This window comes from Aotus nancymaae, unplaced genomic scaffold (assembly GCF_030222135.1).
Source record: "Aotus nancymaae isolate 86718 unplaced genomic scaffold, 86718_ANA_hifiasm-v0.15.2.pri h1tg000008l, whole genome shotgun sequence".
NCBI lineage: Eukaryota > Metazoa > Chordata > Mammalia > Primates > Aotidae > Aotus > Aotus nancymaae.
In genome coordinates this window covers 2,581,718-2,604,458 of record NW_026988419.1, presented here as the reverse complement: position 1 = coordinate 2,604,458, position 22,741 = coordinate 2,581,718, and the positions used below count along the sequence as shown (strand labels likewise).

The window sequence follows — 22,741 nt, the reverse complement described above, 5'->3', positions numbered from 1 at the left end:
AATCCCAGCACTTTGGGAAGCTGAAGCAGGCGGATCACTAGGTCAAGAAATCAAGACCATCCTGGCGAACATGGTGAAATCCCGTCTCTACTAAAAAATACAAAAATTAGTTGGGTGTGGTGGCGCACGCCTGTAGTCCTGGCTACTGGGGAGGCTGAGGCAGGAGAATTGCTTGAACCCGGGAGGTGGAGGTTGCAGTGAGCCGAGATCACGTCACTGCACTCCAGCCTGGCACCTGATGACAGAGCAGGACACTGTCTCAAAAAAGAAAAAAGAAGAAGATGTAGTATTCAGAGAAGTAATTATAATGTTATTTATTTAGAAAACATATATGCCTTTCAGTCTGTTGTATCAGTTTGGTTGCTTTATTTTTATGAAGGAAAGTCTTCAATATAATATAATAATTAATGAAAAATGAGTAGTTTTATCATTTGTCTCACCATAATTTAACAAATACTTGGGCATAGAGTTGAACTGGTTTATCTACTTTTTACACTTTTGAATCGCGTTCAATTAAGGTTAGTTTTAGTAAAGATCTTAGAATCTCAGATGGGACTTTTCAGCTTTAGGAAATTGGAATGTGTCCCTGGGCTATGCCCATGCCAGAGTGCCAAGCTAAAGGAATGCAGGAAACCTCTAACCAGGCCCTGCAGGGGACTCTGTGCAAAATAATGAGGTCACTAGCATGAAGAGCTCTGGACTCTGAGGCAGCTGAAACAGGATTCCATAACCTCTTTCCAATATTATTATTATGTATTATATATCTTTGAGGCTAAGAATCCAGGGAAGGGAAAGCAGAAATGGGGTTGCTCAACTGAGAGGATAAAAAAGAGATGAGGGATGAAGGACTAGAAGTTAGGAGAAGGAAGAGCAGTTCTGCACGCTTGAGGGAGTGAGGGAGGAGAGGGATGTGCTTAGAGAAAGAAAGCTCCCTTAGAGGTCCTCCTGGAGGTAATGCAGTTCTGGAATACAATTCTAGTAACGACTACTTTCCCATTCTTTATTCCCATGTATTTCTACGTTCTCATTCCCTCTCCTCCTCTTTCTTTCTCTCTCTCTCGTACGCTTTTTCTCTCCTCTCTCTTTCTCACACACACACCCCTGTTTAAGAAGTGAATATGGCCGGGCGCGGTGGCTCACGCCTGTAATCCCAGCACTTTGGGAGGCCGAGGCGGGTGGATCACGAGGTCAAGACATTGAGACCATCCTGGTCAACATGGTGAAACCCCGTCTCTACTAAAAATACAAAAAATTAGCTGGGCATGGTGGCGTGTGCCTGTAATCCCAGCTACTCAGGAGGCTGAGGCAGGAGAATTGCCTGAACCCACGAGGCGGAGTTTGCGGTGAGCCGAGATCGCGCCATTGCACTCCAGTCTGGGTAACAAGAGCGAAACTCCGTCTCAAAAAAAAAAAAAAAAAAAAAAAAAAGTGAATATGAATATGGAAAGCAGATGACAAGGGAGCAGATGACAAATAAATTGTGGAGCATTTATTTAGTTTTTATTTCAATAGTTTTAGGGGAACAAGAGGCTTTTTTTTACATGGATGAATTGTGTAGGGGTGAAGTGTGGGCTTTTAGTGTACCCATCACCCCAATAGTGTATATTACAACTCTTTTCTAGGTCTTTTCTATTTAACTACTGTATGCTTCTGCTCCAGGGAAGGTATCTTTTAAAATTTCCTTTAATTTCCTAATACAGATGTTTCTTGACTTCTGCTGGGGTTGATTCCTGATAAACCCATCATAAGTTGAAAATACCATAAATTGGGCCAGGTGTGGTGGCTCATGCCTATAATCCTAGCACTTTGGGAGGATGAGGTGGGCAGATTACTTGAGCTCAGGATTTCGAGACCAACCTGGGCAGCATGGTGAAACCTGTCTCTACCGAAAATATGCAAAATTAGCCGAGTATGATGGTGCGCACCTGTAGTCCCAGCTACTTGGGGGCCTGAGGTGGGAGGATCGCTTGAGCTTGGGAGGTGGAGGTTGTGGTGAACTGAAATTGCACCCCTGTACTCCAGTCTGGGCAACAGAGCAAGATTCTTTCTCAAAAAAATAAAAATAAATAAAAATAAATTGAAAATGCATTTACTATACCGAACCTACTGAACGTCTTAGCTTAGTTTAGCCTACGTTAAATGCGTTATGGTAGCTTAAAGTTTAGCAAATCATTCAACACAAAGCCTTTTTTATAAAAGTGTTGAATACCTCATGTAATTTATTAAATACTATACTGAAAGTGAAAAACAGAGTGATCATATGGGTCCTTGAAGTACAATTTTACTGAATGAGTATAGCTTTTGCACCATTGTAAAGTCCAAAAATTATAAGTTGAACTGTCATAAGTTGGGGACCATCTGTCTGTACAATCTTACATGTAATTAATTCGGAGGCTTATTGATTGATTGATAACATTTTCATACTGTAGCACCCTTAGTTCTACTTTATTAGCACTTGTGATTGTATTGTTTATTGTATAAGAAGTCTTAAATCCTGTGTTCATGAAATTCCTTCCAAAGAAGTCAGCATACTTTATGCTAATTAATTTATTGATTGTCTCAGCCTTTGGCTTACCATACCCAAAAAGTATCCCACTTCCTCAAGCATCCAGGATCCTGCTTCAGCTTAAGGGTCATTGTGTGATCTTGTACTGTGCTAATGAAAGGAACACTCAGAAGATAGTGTTGTGGGCAGAGCCCAGGCCTGGTTCTCGGGGACTTCTCAACTTCTGGCCAGTAGAGAGGAATACATGTGACACTGTCGTTGAACTCAGAACTACCCACCCACCACATGCAGAATTTGCTCTGACACTGCAAATACTCAATTGGACTCACTGTAATATTTGTATCCCAAAGGAATTGAAAGCTGAGATTTCAAATGGGTTTCATGGAATTTTGATCAGTCAGAAAATAATTAATGGAAAAATATCTAGCTGTTAAAATTGGATCATTCTTCTTGCAATGTTTTGTTACACATGTTTTTTGCTTTTTTCTTGTGTTCTGGTCTGAAGTGATTGTCAGTGGTTTGTGTTTGATCAGGATCCATTGCCCTTACAAATATCCCTGCTCTACCTCCATGAGTCTCCTTGTTAATACAACTTCAGAAGAAAATCTGAAAATCAAGGTTTTTTTTAACTCCTAACAGGTAATAGAAGGCCATAATAGAACCTGGTAGATTTTCAGTGGAAAAGATTGAGTCTAGAATTAAAAGACTATGTATGTTTTTACATGCATTCCATAGCCTTATTTGTTTGTAATTGAAAAGTTACAGAGTATGCAAAATATGTGTAAGGTATATAGAATAACAGAACAATGAATACTCAATGTACACAACCACTAGATTAAGAAAAAAAATTATCGTTGCCATTGAAGATCTCTGTGCCTTTCCCCTTTCTGAGGTAATCTGAATTTTGTGTTCTTTCTTTATATTTGAACCACATAATTCATATCCCTAAACTGTGGTTTAATTTTACATGTTTTTGACATTAATCAAATGGAATCACAGTGCAGATATTTTTCTGTGATTTGCTTTTTTCCCATAATGTCATATGTGTTTGCTTTGGTCAGATTTTGTAAATAATTGTGGGCTGCTTGCACACAGACATATAAGATTATTTTGTAATAATTTCCCTTATTCATCTCAGAGAATATAATTTGTATGTTTCAGTCTTGTGGAAGTAAAAGAGAATGATTTCTGACTGGATAAAAAGAAACCAGTCTCCTTTAAGGCATTCTGTCTCCATGCACTCCCCCATCCTCACTCTGGAACCCATTGCAAAGGAGCCCTTCGAGGGGGTGTTACGTTTTTCCTCTTTTACCTCACCTTGGGCAGGCTGAGACACCTCCTGCTCCTCAAATAGGTGTGGCCTAGTGCTGCTTTACCCTGTGTATAAGAGTCACCAGGGGAGGGGAGCTTTGAGAATATCCACGCCTGTGTGCAAACATTGACCAATTAAAGTAGAATAGCTCCTTTACCTACAATTAAATTAGAATATTTCTATCTTTTACCTGTTTTTAAATTTAAAATTTCAATTTTGTTTTAATTGGGTTGCTTCTTTCATATTGATTGTAGGTCTTCATAATATTCTGTATATTAATCCTTGGACTCCTGTGTGTTATAAATATTTTCTCCTAGTCAATTGATTTGTCTTTATGATTCCTTTTGGCTTACAGAAGTTTTTAATTTTTATAATTTGAGACTTTATTATTATGACATCTGTATTTTATATCTTAGAAGACTTTCTTTACTCCTAGGATTTAAGCAACTTTTCCTATATTCTTACTGTATTTATGATTTTACTTCCATATTTAGCACTTTAAGCCACCTACAGTTTATTTTATATATTTAATTTACTTTTTTATTTTGAAATAGGGTTTCACTCTGTCACCCAGGCTGGAGTACACTGCAGCTTTGACCTCCTGAACTCACGTGATCCTCCTACCTCAGCCTCCCGAGTAGCTAGGTCTATAGGCATTCACCACCATGCCCGGCTAATTTTTGTATTTTTTGTAGGGATGAGATTTCACCATGTTGTGCAGGCTGGTCTTGAATTCTTTGGCTCAAGCGATCCATCTGCCTTGGCTTCCCAAAGTGCTAGGATTACAGGTGTGAGCCACTAAGCCTGGCCTGCAATTTATTTTTTATGTGTAGTAAGAATCTAACTTTTCTTCAAACAGATAGCCAGCTGTCCTATTATCATTTGAGTGATTCTTCCTCCTAGTGATTTGAATTAACTTTTAAAATAATTTCCGTAAGGTCTGTTTCTAGACTCTCTGTTTTCTTCTAATGGTGTCTTTGCCTATTTCCAGTTAAATATGATAGTCTTTTAATTACTGGTATGTCATAGGATGTTTTTCAATTTGATAGAGCAAGTCTTTTCTCATTACTCTTTTGCAAACATTTCTCATCTACTTTGTGCATTCTTCTTCCATTAGATTTTAAAAATTACTTTTTATCAATGTGAAATTCATATCACATAATGTTAGCCATTTTAAAGGGAATAATTGTAGTGAGTGTGACTAGTAGTACTTCTTGTGGTTTTGATTTACGTTTTCCTAATGACTGATGATGTTGAGCATCTTTCCATAAGCTTGTTGGCTGTAATTATATCTTCTCTGGAGAAATGGCCATTCAGATCCTTTGCCCATCTTTTTTCATTTCATTTTTAAGATAAGCTTGTTAGGCCGGGCATGGTGGCTCACACCCACAATCCCAGCACTTTGGGAGGCTGGGGCAGGCAGATCACAAGGTCAGGAGTTTGAGACCAGCCTGGCCAACATGGTAAAACCCCGTCTCTACTGAAAATACAAAAAATTAGCTGGGTGTAGTGGTGCCAGCCTGTAATCCCAGCTACTTGGTAGGCTGAGGCAGGAGAATCGCTTGAACCCAGGATGGAGGTTGCAGTCAGCTGAGATTGTGCCATTGCACTCCAGCTTGGGCAAAAGAGCAAAACTCCCTTCTCGAGAACAACAACAACAACAACAAGAAAAAGGAGAAGGAGAAGAAGGAGAAGAAGGAGAAGAAGAAAGAAAGAAGGAAGAAGAAAAGAAGAAAGAAGAAGAAAAGAAAGAAGAAGAAAGAAGAATGAGGAAGAAGAAGAAAGAAGAAGAAAGAAAGCTTGTTAATTTCTGTTAAAAGGCCATGATTCGAATTTGTGATCACATGGACTTTTTCAACTCATTTTTAATTGACATCTTTATAGTATTGAGTCTTTTTTTAATCAAAAGCAGGGTTTATTTTTTTAGGTCTCTTTTATGTTTTCAAGTGATCCTCTTCAGCCTCCCAAAAAAGCTGGGGCCACAGGCATGTGTACTATGCCTGGCTAATTTTTAACTTTTATTATTTGAGACAAAGTCTCACTCTGTTGCCCAGGCTGTAGTGCAGTGGTGCGATCTCAGCTTACTGCAGCCTCTGCCTCTCAGTTTCAAGTGATTCTGGTGCCTCAGCCTCCCTAGTAGCTGGGATTACAGGTATGCATCACTGTGCCCGGCTAATTTTCATATTTTTAATAGAGATGGGGTTTCACCATGTTGGCCAGACTAGCAAACTTGGTGAAACCCCATCTCTATTAAATTATTAGTTGAACTCCTGACCTCAAGTGATCTGCCCACCTTGGCCTCCCAAAGAGCTGGGATTACAGGCATGAACCACCATGTCTAGCCTTCCTTCATGTTTTTAAAAATAATCTTTAAATTCAGATTAGATCTCACATCTTACTAGTTTGTGACTTTGGTTACTACTTAGAATTAATCTTTTTTCTTCTTGCATTCTCAAATTTATTATTGTTGGCATATAGGCATATTAATAATATAATTTGTGAGTATATTCTTTTAGATGTTCTAGAAAGTCATTTTATCTGTAAATAACAAACATTATCTGATTATGTTGGCTAGGGCTGCTCCAGCTTAGTGTTGAGCTGTAGGTGGTATCTCGTCCTAACTGTAATGGAAATGCCAGTAACACTGTTAAGTATTTTATATATATATATATATATATATATATATATACACACACACACACACACACACACGTATATATGTGATATATATTTACATCTTATATGTATCATATATTTATATATAAATAAATTAACGTATATGTTTATTTTAATAAAGTGCTTAAGTATCTTTTCTTAGATGTTTGATACTAACTGGTGGCCAGGCATGGTGGGCACCCCTGTAATCCCAGCATTTTGGGAGGCCAGGTGGGTGGATCACGAGGTCAGGAGTTCGAGATCAGCCTGGCCAACATGGTAAAACCCCGTCTCTACTAAAAATACAGAAAATTAGCTGGGCGTGGTGGTGCATGCCTGTAATCCCAGCTACTCTGGAGGAAGAGGCAGGAAAGTCACTTGAACCAGGAGGCAGAGCTTGCATGGTAGGGAATTTTTCATCTTATTCTGTGCTTTGGAATAATTTTATCTAACATGGGAAGCAAGATATTATATTTGCCTTTACATTTGTTTATTATGTAGTATATGTTTAGTACTTATGTATTTTATCTTTTTGCAGTTAAATCTATCCTTTTTATGGTTTTGTATTTTATGATTACTTCTTTAATCTGTCAAGTTTGGTGTGAAGTAGATAAAGGATAAGGTTTTAGTTCATTTCTTTTTCTTGTATAGCTCCATTGTTATATTACCATTTAGTGAGAAATCTTTTTTTCTGTTGATCTGAAATGCCTCCTTTATCATATACTAAATAATCTATACATTTGGATTTGTGTCTTAGCTTTTTATTCAAGCATCTTTTTTTTTTTAAGACAGAGTCTTACCTTGTCACTCAGGCTGGAATGCAGTGGCGTGATCTCAGCTCACTGCAATCTCCGCCTCCCAGGTTCGAGTGATTCTCCTGCTTCAGCCTCCTGAGTAGCTGGAACTATAGGCACCCACCACCGCGCCTGGGTCTCCCAAACTGCTGGGATTGCAGGCGTGAGCCACCATACCCAGCCTCAAGCATCTTTTAATGATAATTATTGGTAAACTCAATTGAAAACTAGATTGAAAGACAAGACAAGTATATTTTTAAGCTGACTTTAATGCATCTTAATTAATCAGGCTTTGCTCTAGTTTCACTCTATATATTTTTACATTCTTCTGTCTTTATTGGAAAAGTTGTTTGAGATCATTGGAGAGGAATTTTAGGTGAATCTCCTAAGCCTGGTTTTAGTGGTGTATTGATTTACTGAGGCTGCTATAGGAAAGTATCACAAACTGAATGGCTTAAACTACAGAAATTTATTATCTTACAGCTATGAAGGATAGAAGTGTGAGAACAAGGTGTTGGCAGGGTTGGTTCCTACTAAAGGCTTTGAAGGAGAGTCTGTTGCATGTCTCTCTTAGCCTATGGTGGTGGCTGGTAATCTTTGGCTTGTAAAACAGAAGTCCTAAATCCCTGGGCCATGGACCGGTACCAGTCTGTGGCCTGTTAGGAACTGGGCCACAATGGCAGGGGTTGAGTGGTGAGCAAGCATTACTGTTTGAGCTCTGCCTTTGTCAGATCAGTGGTGGCATTAGATTCTCATAGGAGCACGAACCCTGTTGTGAACTGTGCGTGTCAGGGATGTAGGTTATGCACTGTTTATTAGAATCTAATGCCTGATGATCTGAGGTAGAACATTTTCATCCCAAAAACGTCTCCCCAACCTCTGTCTGTGGAAAAATTGTCCTCTTTGAAACTGGTCCTTGGTGTGAAAAAGATTGGGGACCACTGTTACAGAAGCATCATCCCAATTTGGTGCCTTCATCATCACATGATGTTCTGCTGTGTGTGTATCTGTGTCCAAATTTCCCCCTTTTTTATAAGGACAACAGTCCTATTGGATTAGGGCCCACCCTACTCTAATATGACTTCATCTTAACTAAGGATATCTGCAACAACCCTATTTCCAAATTGGGTCACATTCTGAGGCACTTTGGGTTTAAGACTTCAAAATACAAAATTTTGAGGGGAGACAATTTGACATAATAAATGACTGGTTTTGTGTCTTTGATTCTAGCCTATACCTTTCCTTTATCTCCTGACATTTGTTTCCTGCTTATGTTTTTACTCTTTATTCAGCAAGTGTATATTGAGTTCTACCACCTGCCGTTCCTGCTCTAGGGACTGTGGATGTAGTGATGGCAAGTTTCCTGTCCTCATGGAGCTTAGAGTGAGGGGATATAGAGAATAACCAAGTATACCAATAAATGACCAGGATTGTTTCAAGCAGTGGCAAGTACTGTGAAGGAAGTAGAACAATGTGCTGGGCTAGAAAGAGACTGTAGGAGAGTCATTTAGATCTAGATTTTTCCACCTCAGTACTGTTGGCATTTTGGACTGGTTGTTTGTGGAGGACGGAGGGCTGCCCTGGGTACTGTAGGATAGTCAGCAGCATCCCTGGCCTTTACCCTTTAGAGACCAATGGTACTTTCCCCAGTTGTGACAGCCAAAGATGTCTCCAGACATGGCCAAATGTCCTGGGGTGGGAGTGGGGATGCAAAATGCCCCAGTTAAGAACCGCATTGGCTTTTAGATTGAGTGGTCAGGGAAGGCTTTGTTTTAGTATCTCTGCAGAAGAGAAACATTTTTTTCTCAGTTCAGATAAGAACTTTATAGAACAATGTAACTCTGTGTTCTATGAAACAGCCAGTTGGATCTTTTACCTGACAGACTGAGGTTACAAAATGAAGTAGATGTAGCTAGACATTAAAATAGTCCCTCTTTTTTCAAAGATGATGACAGCAAAATTTTCTGAGGTGACTTTGCCAAAGTGACCCACACCAGTGTCTTTGTCACTGTGGTTGTGGGTGTTTGGAAAGCTATCTTCTGGAAGTGTGCATCTAAGGAGTGTTAAGAAGAAGCGGTCTGTTCAGTCCACTCCTGGAAGCTTAGTGCAGTGCTTCTCAGTCTTTAATGAGCATCAGAGCTGCTGCTGGGAGAGCTTGCTAAAACACAGATTCCGGGACCCCACTCCTAGAGACTCTGATTCAGTGGGTCTGTGCTGAGGCCTGAGAGTTTGCAGTTCGAACATGCTCTAGAGTGTTGCTGATGCTGCTGTTCTCTGCATTGAACAGCACTAACAGTAGAGCTCCATTTGGTTACTTTTAGGAAAGCTCTGGCTCGGGATGGTCATGAACCATCAGGAGTATGGTTTTTGAGCTGCTTCTCTTCTCCGTTCTTTTCTTCTGTCCTTTATACTTCTTTTCAGTCAAGCTCGGTAGCTTTCCCTTATGTCATCTATCATAGGAAAAGCCTTTTAAGTGTTGATTGTGCTGGCTGTGATACAACTGAGGTGTCCTCAATTGCAATCATGTAAGTAATTTGAGAGTTTTTTACCTATTATACTAAGAAGTTCTATGAAGTGACACTTTTTATATGCTCAGCTTGTCTTACACAGAGAAAAGAAAGGAGCCATTGGCAGAATTAGTCATAATGGGAAGTCCTCTGGTTTAGTTTTACCTGTTTACTGGGAGATAGTCACATTCAGTTGTTGGGCCAGTAATTATTATACAAAATGTGTATAACCCTGCATGGGTAGGTTCTGGAGAAGGAGCCTAGGTGTTCTTAGGCCATACTGAAATGTTTGCTCTTCTTGACCCCTTGAACCAAATTTGCTTAGGAAAAAGTATAATTATTTTTATCAGTAAATCTAAATAGACCTGGCATTATTATTGCTGAATGGGGTTTACAAATGTATGTATATGTGTATATGTATATATTTTGTTATTTGATTACAAAGGTAATTTGAACATTTTTAAGAAACAAAAGATCAAATGTTACTAAATTGTATGCCTTAAAGTGAGTAATTCTATTTCTAAAGAGAATTAAAGTTGTGAATGTGGCCTGTCTAGAGGTTTCATTTATCCCACTTTGAGAGGCAGTGATTAAAGAGATGGTTCATTGTAAGATCATTGAGATTTTTATTCTAAGACATCTTGTTATAGCAGATCATTGCATTTTTAAGATGAATTATCCTCATCTCTAGGCCATCTATATCCTTTAAAAAGAATCATGCTGTGGCTTTCCAAAGTGCTGGGATTCAGGCATGAGCCACTGTGCCTGGCCGAATTTTTTTTTAATGTAAAAATATTGATGAAATTCTTCCTTTAAAAAATTATATCCTTTTTTTAATAGATTCTGTGCTCTATAAGTATTATGAAAATAATTTATTTTTTCTATCTTTGCTCCTTTACTGAGCATATTTCCCATGTGTGGAGGACTGGGGACATAGCAGACCTGCTTCCGTGTAAGGAGTGTGAACTGTCCTGACTCTTCTGTAGGATGTACTCTTACTAAGCACATAGCACATCCACCTGGAGGAAATGAATTGGGCTGACAGTGGCTTAGAAGCAGTTCTAGTTTGAAACTAAGGTTAATGTGAGAGATTTTGACTAGAAGTGGATGGATTGAATGTGGTTCTGCTCTAGGGTGACTTTCACTGAATGAGAACTTGGAATTTGTGAGAGAGAAAAGCCTTGTGAAGATAGATGATCCCAAGGCCTTTAGAATAACACACACTTATTGTCTCCCAGAGCTAATTAAAGGGATTCTAGCTCCTGGCAAAATAGAGATTTGGAGCTGGAAGAAACTTTAGATTGTCATCTCAAACTGTAGTGGGAAATTAGAGATTTCAAGAGACCGATAGGGTTGCAGGAGGATTTTATTTAACGTGATTACGGGCTCAGCTGAATTGCTTCCTAATTCTAAGCCAAGGACAAAGAACGTGGGGTACCTTTTATGCACCTAGGATGATGCAGCAGCAAACAGATTTACAGAAGCCAGAACAAAGAACAGTTAATTAACTTGTAACATGTCTTGTGATGTACTTTACATTTGAAAAGTAACATCTTGAGAAACACTTCTTGCAGTTTTTATCTGCTCTGTGACCTTGCAACTGGTCAGCAAGAAAAACAGGAATTTCTAGATGCCTGGGAACTTTGCTAAGAATATGGAGGGGATAGATAAGGGTTAAATGGTTTGCAGGAAGGCAGTTTAATATTCTGCCTTAAACAGAGCTGGGGAGGTATTAAACAGCACACAACACAGCAAAATTTACTTTATTATATAGTAACTACAAATTATAAGGTTTTGTTTCACTGTTACTGCTATTATTTAATTTCCTTCTTCAAAACAACTGATTTAGACTTCATGAAAGTATTTAAGGGCTTGAGGGATTGGAAAATATTTTTGAATTTGCTTTCCAGAACCTTTGGCTTCTAAAGTGAAGGATGAACGAGTGGCTGAGAAACATCAAATTGAAGAACAAACATGCTGCTCAGTTAGGGAGAACTGGAGAATATGTTGTTCTGTAGAAGCTGCTTAGAGATAGTCATTATATTCTGGGGAAATAAAAAAAAAAATAGAAAAACAATCACATGTGGCTTATGTAAAGAATTAAAAAGCAGGCTGAGCAAAGAATTAAAACGTAGGCTGAGCATGGTGGCTCAGACCTGTAATCCTAGCACTTTGTGAGGCTGAGGCGGGTGGATCACTTGAGGTCAGGAGTTCGAGATCAGCCTGGCCAACATGGCAAAACCCTGTGTCTACTAAAAAACAAAACAAAACAAAAATCAGCTGGTGTGCTGGCCAGTGCCTGTAATCCCAGCTGCTCGGGAGGCTGAGGCAGGAGAATTGCTTGAAGGTGGAGGTTGCAGTGAGCTGAGATCACACCACTGCCCTCAAGCCTTGGCAGCTTACCCAGGCTGGAGTGAGTGGTGCAATCTGGGCTCATTGCAATTTCCATTTCCCAGGTTCAAGTGATTCTCCAGCCTTAGCCTCCTGAGTAACTGGGATAACACGTGTGTACCACCACACCTGGCTAATTTTTTGTATTTTCAGTAGAGGCAAGGTTTTACCATGTTGGCCAGACTGGTCTCAAACTCCTGATCTCAAGTGATCTGCCTGCCTCAGCCTCCTAAAGTGCTGGGATTATAAGCATGAGCCACTGTGCCCAGCAAATTAAACTTTTTATTTTGAGCTGCTTGTAGAATCACATGCAATTGTAAGAAAAAATGCAGAGAAATCCCATGTGCCCTTCACCTAGTTTTTTCTTGTGTAACTAAGGTACAGGTAACTGCACATACCTTATTCTCATTCTACCCTTTTCACATGTACTCTGCATTCAGATTTTACCAGTTTTACTTTCACTCATTTGTGTGTGTGTTCTGTCTTATCTGAAGATTTGTGTGACCACCACCACAGTCAAGATACAGAAGAGTTCTATCCCAAAGATCCCTTGTGCTGCCCTTTCGTAGCCATAGCAGTTTCCCTCTCTCTCTGCCTCCCTACCCCTAGCCAACCACTAAACTCTATAATGTTGTCATTGCAAGAATGCTATATAAAGAGAATCGTATAGTATATAACCTTTGAGATGGACTTTTCTTCATTCAGTGTAATTCCTTTGAGATTCATCCAGATTGGTGCATGTATCAATAGTTTGTTTCTGTTCATTGCTGAGTAATATTCCATGGCATGCATGCATCACAGCTTGCTTAACCATTCATCTGTTCAATGACAGTTGGTTGTTTTCAGGTTTTGGCTATTATTAATAAAGCTGCCATGAACATTCCTGTGCAGCTTTCATTTCTCTAGAAAAAATGCTCGTGAATGCATACACCCTTTACTTAGAGTTATCTGCTGGTAATATTTTGTCCCATTTGCTTATTATTTGCTTCCTTTCTCTCTCTCCACTTTTCCATACACACACAAATATAAAATAAATTTTTTCCGTAACTACTTGAGAGTAAATTGAATATATCATTACCCCCACATGCTTCTGTATTTCCAAGAATTAAGGATGTTTTCTTACATACTATGATGGTTAATATTAGGTGTCGACTTGATTGAATTGAGGCCTAGATAGCTGGTAAAGTATTGTTTCTGGGTATGTCTTTGAGGGTGTTGTCAGAGGATACTGACATTTGAGTCAGTGGACTGGGAAAGGAAGACCCACCCTCATTGTGGGTGAACGCCATCCAGTTGGCTGCCAGCGTGTCTAGAACAAGTGGGGTAAGCTGGCTTGCTGAGTCTTCTGGCTTTCATTTTTCTCCCATGCTGGATACTTCAGTCCGCTCTTCCTGCCCTTGGACATCAGACTCTGGGTTCTTTGGCTTTTGGACTCTTGGACTTACACCAGTGGTTTGCCCGGGACTCTTGGACTTTCAGCCACAGACTAAAGGCAGCACTGTTGAATTTCCTACTTTTGAGGCCTTTGGACATGGACTGAGCCACTAATAGCTTCTTTCTTCCTCAGCTTGCACATGGCTTATAGTGGGACTTTGCTTTGTGATTGTGTGTGCCAGTTCTCCTTAATAAACTTCCTTTCATGTATATGTATATCCTATTAGTTCTGACCCTTTGGAGAACCCTGACTAGTACACGTACCCACAGGAAAGCTATCAACTTAATTTAACATAACTTTTGATATAACTTTTATCAGATCTGTCATCTATAACAGTTTTGTCAATTCACCTAGCAATGTCCCTTTTCCCCTTCTAGTAGAGGGGCTGGTCTATGTCCACATATTTTATTTCATTGCCATGTTTCTTTTACCTGCTTTAATCTGGTAACAGGTCTTTACTTTGTCTTTTGTGACACTGGCATTTCTGAAGAAGCAAAATAGAGAACTTTACATGTATTATCTCCTTTAGTACTTAAGGCAGCTCTACCAAGTAGCTTTTATTATTATCACCTGTTTTTGATGATGAAACTGAGGGACAGAGAGATGAAATAATTTGCTCAAGTCACAAGTCTTAAATGGTAGAACCTGGATTCAAACCTGGGTGTTTTGACTTTAGAAGCCTGTTTAACCACTGAGCTCTGCTGTCTTCCATTATCTTTTAGCCTGTTTGTAGCACTTGGCCTTTCAGAAACTGAACCAGGGAAACTGTCTTTTCTATATTAGCTGACATAAACAAGTATTTAATTTGTTTTACAGTAGACAATCCCTTTTGTGATTATTTCAGATATTTTATCTGTTGCCTCGAGTTGGAGTTAAAGTTGAGCCTGCATCTGATTAACATTTATGGTACTTTATGCAAGTATTAAATAGTTTAAATGAAGTTTTAAGCATCAAGAAGCTGGTTGTCTTGCATATTAGAAATGAGAGTTTACAGGAAACCCTAAGTTGTCTGGTCTGTGTCTTTCAGGCCAGGTAAGGATAGTTTCTTCCAGAACATTCTTCAGGGCTTGGTCTAGTCTTTGTTAATTGTCTCAAAGAAAGAGATCAACTATCCCTGAAGGAAGGCAGTTTTCTAATCTCTCATCTCTCTGGAAGTTTTTCTTTGTAATAAGATGTGGAGATTAAAATGTGCCTTATTCTTTCTAAGTTTCTTTTAAGGTCACTACCATCTGAAGTAATATGAAATACATATGTACAGGTTTGCCAAGACTGCAGTTTCTGTGGGAATCATAACATTGGATTTCATCACATCTGGGTTAATGAAGTATGAACAAAGGCTCTGTATGAATATAGGTTTTACATTTAATGTGTATCTGGAGGCAGCAAGATCTTAGTGATGTAGTTTCCCTGTAAGTGACAAGTTGAACGCTTGCAACCTGAAGGTTTAAGGTAATCCCAAGGTAAGGAACTTTGCCACAAAACTGGGGTCCTGCACCTTGACCCTGTGTTCAGAAGGCGTGCATAAACACTGGGAATCTGCAGCTCTTCAGTGGAACTGGAGGCCCAGCTCATTTCCCTGGAGTATGTAGAGTTTGGGTTTGTTTAGAAGCAGGGATTCCAGGGCTGCTGTTTTGACTTCTCTTTTTGAAGCAGTAGGGAGAAGAAATATACCAGGTCTATCATAGTTGTACTTGAATATTTTGGGAATGATTTTGGTCACTTTTCTTGGATTGTTTTCTCTGCTGTCTGCTTGAAGTTGTGTAACTATCAAGTTCATGATGATGGTCGTTGAGAGTGGTGGTAGTTTTTGCATGGGAAATCTAGAATTTTGGAATGCTCCAAACCTTAGATTCACCATCTTTCAAACTCACTCCTGTTGAAGGACGTGAGTGTGGAACATAATTTCTCCACAGAAAGCGTGGCTAGACTCAGGGTTGTCTTTGTAGGGCCTCTTTCAGGTCCACCAGTGCAAGGTGCTTAATTGACAGACCAAAATCAGAAGGTTGACTTGGAGGTCATCAGGCTTTCCCTATCTATCTGTGGTCTGTTCTAGTATCTTAGTCATTTTACTGTTTAGCATTTTGTGTCCTGCTTTCCTCCAGAGTCCTTGAATAACACTAGACTTCTCTGTGACTTTGAGGGTACATTATAACTGCTTGTGACTTTGTACGTCTTCTTCTGGGAGTGTTCTTCAAGACATGACGTGGATCTTGTGTTGTAGGCAGAATGATGGTTCTTAGCAAGGCCTTGTAATGCTTGGGGCTGAAAGTCTGTTGGTAGTAACTTCCAGATGTTTGCAGTTGCACTCCTGAGAGTAGTGGGCATTGTTACAGCAATAGTTTCCCAAGAATAAGGTAATGATAGAACTGACATTTTTTTTTTAAATAAAGAACTAACACAGAAGCTAGATTGATACTACTCTCTTGTGTAAAATAAAAACAAGTTTTTATGGACATTGACATTTTATTTGAACTGATATGAACCTAGGGAAAATTACTTTCAATTCTTGTATGTTTTGGTCATTTTGTTCAGTTGATTATAGTTTCTGAAAGTCACATATTTTCCCAAATTGCCATGGTAAAATCAGCCATGTGGATGTGCTGTGCAACCCTTTTTCCTTTACCTTATTACTTTTGAGACTAGTGTATATGGAGACGTGATGGCTCTGCTTACCATTGATGTTATTCATATAGATGGCGGATGAGTTATTTTTCAGCTTTATTTTTAAATAACTGCTTCTGTATCACAGCATGAAATCTAGATTGAGCTTGTGCTAACCTTGCTCCATAAAATGTATGCTTTCTGTAAGTAAAGGCCCTAAGTGATAGTAGTTGTTGCTGAATTGTTTCCTCCATAGACTATTTTGCCAGTATGACCTGTAAATGGGAGTTTTTAAAAGGGGATTAAAAAGTCTTCTCATATGTGTCAGTATAATTTGGTGTGTTTGTGAGTGTATAAAGGGGTAGATGAAAAATCATTGGCTATTAATTGAAAATAGTTTAATTTGATGATGAACATATGGTAGTTCCTTACATTTTTCTACTTCATAGATGTTTTTAAATTTCCAAAATAAAGAGTAAAAGAGTCTCCTCAAAAGGTAATTAAGAAAAGTGACAAAGGGCTGGGCGTGGTGGCTCACACCTGTAGTCTTAGCACCGAGGGAGGCTGAGGCAGGATCACTTGAGCTCAGGAGTTTGAGGCCAGCCTGGGCAACGTAGTGAGACCTTGTGTCTACAAAAAAATAGAAAAAATTAGCTGGGTGTGGTGGTGCACACCTATAGTCCCAGCTACTTGGGAGGCTGAAGTGGGAGGATTACTTGAGCCTGGGAGGTTGAAACTACAGTGAGCTGTGATTGTGCCACTGTACTCTAGCCTGGGTGACACAGCAACAGAGCCAGACCTTGTCTCAAAAAAAAAAACCAAAAAACAAAACCAGATCTCAGGTTTTATTTGATAGTAGGGACAAAGGTTAATGAAATAGATGTCATGATTTCTAAAACCTTCTAGGGTGACTTTTTCAGTGGTGCTGAAATACTGCCCCTGAGTTACTTCAGGAGAGAGAATAGAATTTTACCGTTACTGCCTGTGTTTACTGATCATGGCAGATATTCCAATGTGCTGCTCATACATTATAAAGACTCCCCCCTCCCTGGTTTTTTTTTTTCAAGATCCTTTTATTTGATATTTGGAACTGAGTATGAATTCTGACACCAGTACCTTCCTATGCTGCTTTAGGTTTTGATCTTTTTTTTTTTTTAAGATGAGGTTTTAAATTAGTCTTTATTGTTTTCATTTTTACAAGTGTTTCTCTGTGTTCCTTCCTCCACTGGACGGCTGGAGAGCTGTTTCTTAATGTTTCAAAAGTACGTGTGTGTGACTTGCACTTTTTGCCACTCTGTCTAGAATTTGTCTCCAAAGTCTGCACATTTTTCCCAAAAGGAAAGGTTAGAATAAATTTCAGGGGATTGAAAATGCCAGGTTGGTACAAAAGTCTTTAAAGCATAAGAAGTAATCTTGTTCGTTTCAATGTAATAATTCTGTAGATGACTTTAATCATAGTAATAAAATGTGAGAGAGAAACATGAGATTGAATTTGTAATGTAATCCTGTACAGAGTACACATGAGAAATGAAGCTATTTGTTGAAACAAATTCCACCTTATAACATTTTTGGGCCCTATTAGGTAGCAGTTTTTTTTTTTTTTAAATAAAGAACTAACACAGAAGCTAGATTGATACTACTCTCTTGTGTAAAATAAAAACAAGTTTTTATGTATTTGAGATCTCTTTTAATTTTGGTTTTATATGTTTTGTCACTGCAAATCTTATGTTTGTTATTGTGTGATTTATGACCAAAACTCTGGTACTTCAGTGGCAGTAAGATGATTCTGTCTTTAATAGGCAAGTAATGATGCTATAGATCCACTCAAGCAATATCCTTCATGTTCTTCCCGCCATTACTGATGTCCTGTATTACCAAGATGTGAATATACTAAACTCTAGCATTCAGATACATCTTAAATAGACTTTGAGATTTTAGAATGCTATATGAATTTATAATAGAATTTCAGAAGCAAGGGAAAGTTGTCTTTAAGAGTTTTCTTTTTTTTATTTTTTGAGCTCTGCCACCTGTGCGCAAGCAATCCTCCTACCTCAGCCTCCCAAGTAGCTGGGACCACAGGCATCAGCCACTGTGCCCAGCTAATCTTTGTATTTTTTTGTAGAGATGGGGTTTTGCCATGTCACCCAGGCTGGTCTTGAATTCCTGGCCTCAAGTGATCCACCTGCCTGCCTCAGTCTCCCAAAGTGCCGTGATTACAGACGTCAGCCACTGCACCCAGCCTAAGTGTTTTCTTAAATTCTGTAATATGGGGAATGTTTAATATTTTGATGGCAACTATTATTGCCTTTAAATTTATTTTTCTTTTTATTTTTTAGAGACAGGGTCTAGCCCTGTCTTCTAGGCTGGAGCGCAATGGCACTATCATAGCTCACTGCAGTCTTGAACTCTTGGGCTCAAATGATCCTCCTATTTCAGTCTCCTGAGTAGCTGGGACTACAAGCATCTGCCACCACCTGGCTAATTTTTAGATTTTTGGTGGAAGATGAAGTCTTGCTATGTGCCCAGGCTGGTCTCAAACTCCTGGGCTCAAAGGATCCTTCCACCTCAGCCTCTGAAAGTGCTAGGATTACAGGCATGAGCCACCACACCTAACGTTAATTGTCTTTTAAATTTAGAGTTGCAAAACATTACAGAGGCTTTTCATTATTTTCCATCAGCATATATTATATTATTTGCATCAGGGTATATTGCCAAACTGTACCTGTAATTCCTGATGTAACATTAGGCCATAATAAATTACCCCGTTATCAAGAACATTTATTAGCTGTGTACTCTGTGGGCATGGTGTAGAAGTAGGCACAAGACATGGTCCCTGCTCCTCAGTAATTTACAGGTGTTGAGGAGTACACAGGACATCTCTTTTAATGACCTCATTCACTAAACATTTCCTGGGTACCCATTGTGTGCCAGCCCTTCCAGGAACTGGGGATACAGTGATGAACGGGACAGACAAGGGTCTACACTCTTGGAATTTACATGCTGGGATCCTCAACACTTCACTTGTTAAATGATGAAATTATTCAGGACCTTCCAAGGGGAGGTATTACTTTGCTGTGGTATGGTTGGGAAGGTTGTGTTGAGGGAGGAGAACTGGGGCTGGAGAGGCATGAGAGTGTTCATTTCCCAGTGTGTATTCTGTGGAACCTGAAATCTGTGAACCTAATCAAAGATTTTTGTGGTCAAATAGATGGAAAACCCACTTGGGATTGTGCAGAAGGCATCCCAAGAGCTGGAGAAATTAGGTGAGGCAGTAGGGGAGAGGATATGGAATTTGAACTGTTTTTTAATGGGTAAAATTTGAAGAGTGAGGTTGGAGTAGAGGGTGAGTGAACTCTGTGAGAATGTGCAGGAAGCCTGAAGAGTACGGGCCATGTTGGGGGATACTGCCCAAAACGCACCTGTCTGCAGCCTCCCCTCCTACCCTTGCAGAAGCTACCTCTTGCTCTTGTCCCCACCACGTCACCTTTTCCTTTCTTTCCGTGTTTTAACATGCTCAAGTTTCTCCTTTCATAAAAACACCAACAAAAAGGCAAACTCTGTCTTTTGCTTCTACTTCTCCCCCTTCATGGCCAAATTTCATAAGCAATCAACAGCTCACCAACTCCACATCCTCCCAGCCCATTCATGCCTCAGCTGATTTCTCTTTTGTGTTACCCCATTGCTTCCCCCTTGCAGCTCTCACTGAGCCCCTTGTGATATTCATGCTGCTAAGTGTAATGAATGCTTCATGCCCTATTTCACTTCTCGTAGTAATATAGGACTTTATTGCCCTCTACCTTCTTGAAGCCTTGATTTTCTTTCTCTTTTTCCCCCTGCCAAGCCTCCAGGAAGTATAGAAAAAACATTTTCCTGACATCACACTCTTCCAAGTTTTCTCTTATATCTCCCTCTGAGGAGGCCATTTCTTTTTAGTCTTTGCAATTTCTGTTCCGTGCTTTAATGGCTATTGAATTTTGAGGTGCCTCAAAGTCTCAATCCTAGGTTCCTTCCCTTTTTCCTCCATATTCTTCCTACACTGATCTCATCTGTGTTCAACTTTAGTTGCTTTGGTTATGATTTGTTCTCTGGTGACTCCCAAATTTGCTCTCAGCCCAGATGTTCTTCAGAGCTCCTGACTTTTGTGTCTAGCTGCCTAGTGTTGCAGTCACCTCAAACTCAGCACGTCTAATTCTGGGCTACTGATCTCTACCCCTGTATCCTAATTTAATAACCTTGTCCTGGTGCATGTAACTCCCATCCATCCAGTTATATAAGCTAGAAAATAAGAAGTTATCTTTTTTTTTTTTTTTTTTTTTTTGAGACAGAGTCTTGCACTGTCACCCAGGCTGGAATGCAGTGGTGCGATCTTGGCTTACTACAACCTCTGCCTCCCAGGTTGAAGCAAGTCTCTTGCCTCAGCCTCCTGAGTAGCTGGGACTGCAGGTGTGAGCCACCACGCTGATTTTTGTATTTTTAGCAGAGACAGAGTTTTGCCATGTTGGCCAGGCAGGTCTCAAACTCCTGACCTCAGGTAATCTCCTTGCCTTGGCCTCCCAAAGTGCTGGGATTACAGGTATGAGCTAGCGCTCTGGCTGAGATGGCTTTTTTTCTTTATCAGTAATCCTTGACTGAGGTCAGCTGTACCCCAGTTACCTCTGAGGGTTTGTATCATTTAAGTGTAATTACCTGGAGACTTCACACAGATCCTGAAATGATATATTATAGGTAAATTGTGTCCAGCTAATGTCTTTAATTAAAATGAAATAGTTATATACATTTAAGTCCCTCCCTCTCATCCACTTTAATACTTATGGATAAAACAGGGAGCTCAGATTCTAACTACATTATTTTTGGTCTTCTTAGAGAGCTCTAATGGTCAACATTGTTGGGTAAGAATGTCATTGTTGAATAAGTTGTCATTCAGCTATGTCAATGACCAGGTTCTAGAAATGAAAAAAAAAAAAAAAACACAACAGTTTATCTATTTTTTTTCTTTTGTGAATCATGCTTTTTATGTCATGACTAGGAACTCTTCACCTAATCCTAGGTCATGACACTTTTTCTCCTCTAAGAGTTGTATAGTTTTGTATTAGAACTAGGATCCATTTTGAGTTAATTTTTATATGTGGTCTGAGGCAAAAGTCAAGATTTTTTGTTATTTTTTTTGGTCTATTGATGTCCAGTTGTTCCAGCACCATTTGTTGAAAAGCCTATCTTTCCTACCTTGAATTGCTTTTGTATTTTTGTGTAAAATCAGTTGGGCATATTTGTAAGGGGCTATTTCTGGGATCTCTCTATTGTTCCATTGGTCCAGGTGGCTGTCCCTCTGAAAATATCACAGTCTTAAGTGCTATAGCTATGTAGCTTAAAATCAGGTAGTATGATTTCTCCAACTTTATTTTTTTGGTTGTTCATTATTTTAGTTATTCTAGTTCCTTTGCATTTCTATATAAAATGTAAGGTAAGCTTGTCTATATCTGTGAAAGATCTTGAGACTTTGATAAGAATTATGTTGGATTTATAGATCAGCTTGGGGAGAATTGATATCTTCACTATGTCATAGTCTACTAGTGTCAATGGCTTACCACTTCAGCTAGAACATAGGAACCTTACCACGATTTAGGCCCCTTTATCCTCCCTACTTTATAGTTGGTTGTGTTAAATATCTCCTTTACATATGTTGAAAACCATATCAGACAATATTATACTTTTGCTTTTAATTATCTAATGTAATTTTTAAAACTCGAGCGGAGAAAGTCTAATACTAGTACACTTACCTATACAGTTACTCTGCAACATTAGTTACTTTTTACTTCTAAAAGTTCTATTTAATTATCTTAAAATTTATATTTTAGTAAGTTTCTTTCACTTGTGTTTATTTTTTATTTCATTCTTTTTTTTTTTTTTTTTTTTTGAGATAGAATCTCTGTCACCCAGGCTGGAGTGCAGTGGCACGATCATGGCTCACTTCAACCTTGACCTTCTGGGCTCAGGTGATCCTCTCACCTCAGCCTCCCAAGTAGTGCATGCCACCACATCTGGCTAATTTTTTGTAGAGACAGTTTCTCACTATGTTGCCCAGGCTGGTCTTGAACTCCTGGGCTCAAGTGATTTGCCCTCCTCGGTCTCCCAGGTGTGAGCTACTGCACCTGGCCCTTTTATTTCTTTATATATATAGTTTAAAATTATTCTATATTTGTCTTTTTTTTTTTTAAGACCTGAAGTGATTTTGTACTACACTTTGCTATTTTTTTCTTGGACTGTCAATCATGATGGCTCTTTCCTTATGTGTTTTGTAAGGATTTAGCAGGCTTTTGACTGTAGGCGTATTCTGAAGTAAATAGTTCTGAAAGGGTTTTTTGGTTCAGCCGTGGGTGCTACCAATCTAGGATCACTTTAAATTTGTTTCTATGCTTGGGGTTAGTTAGCTGGACTCTATTGTATGACTGCAATATTGGGTTCTGAATGTTCAGAGGAGACTCTCCTATGGAGCATAGATCAAAGAGACGCGTGATTTTTTCCCCTTCACCAGCAGGTGTA

At 39.2% G+C, this 22,741-nt stretch overlaps 1 protein-coding gene across 3 annotated transcripts in view; it reads left to right on the top strand.

Annotated features, from left to right (window-relative positions):
- Positions 1–22,741, top strand: part of DIS3L2 (DIS3 like 3'-5' exoribonuclease 2) — a 392,467-nt gene that overhangs the window by 7,937 nt on the left and 361,789 nt on the right. Inside the window, exon 1 of one of the 3 annotated variants that reach the window (XM_012434085.3) lies at positions 9,740–9,792. The exons of the other annotated variants lie outside the window; for them this stretch is intronic. The gene's annotated coding sequence lies outside the window, so the exon portion shown is untranslated. Of the gene's footprint in view, positions 1–9,739; positions 9,793–22,741 lie in introns of those variants that run through there. 3 annotated transcript variants of the gene reach the window in all.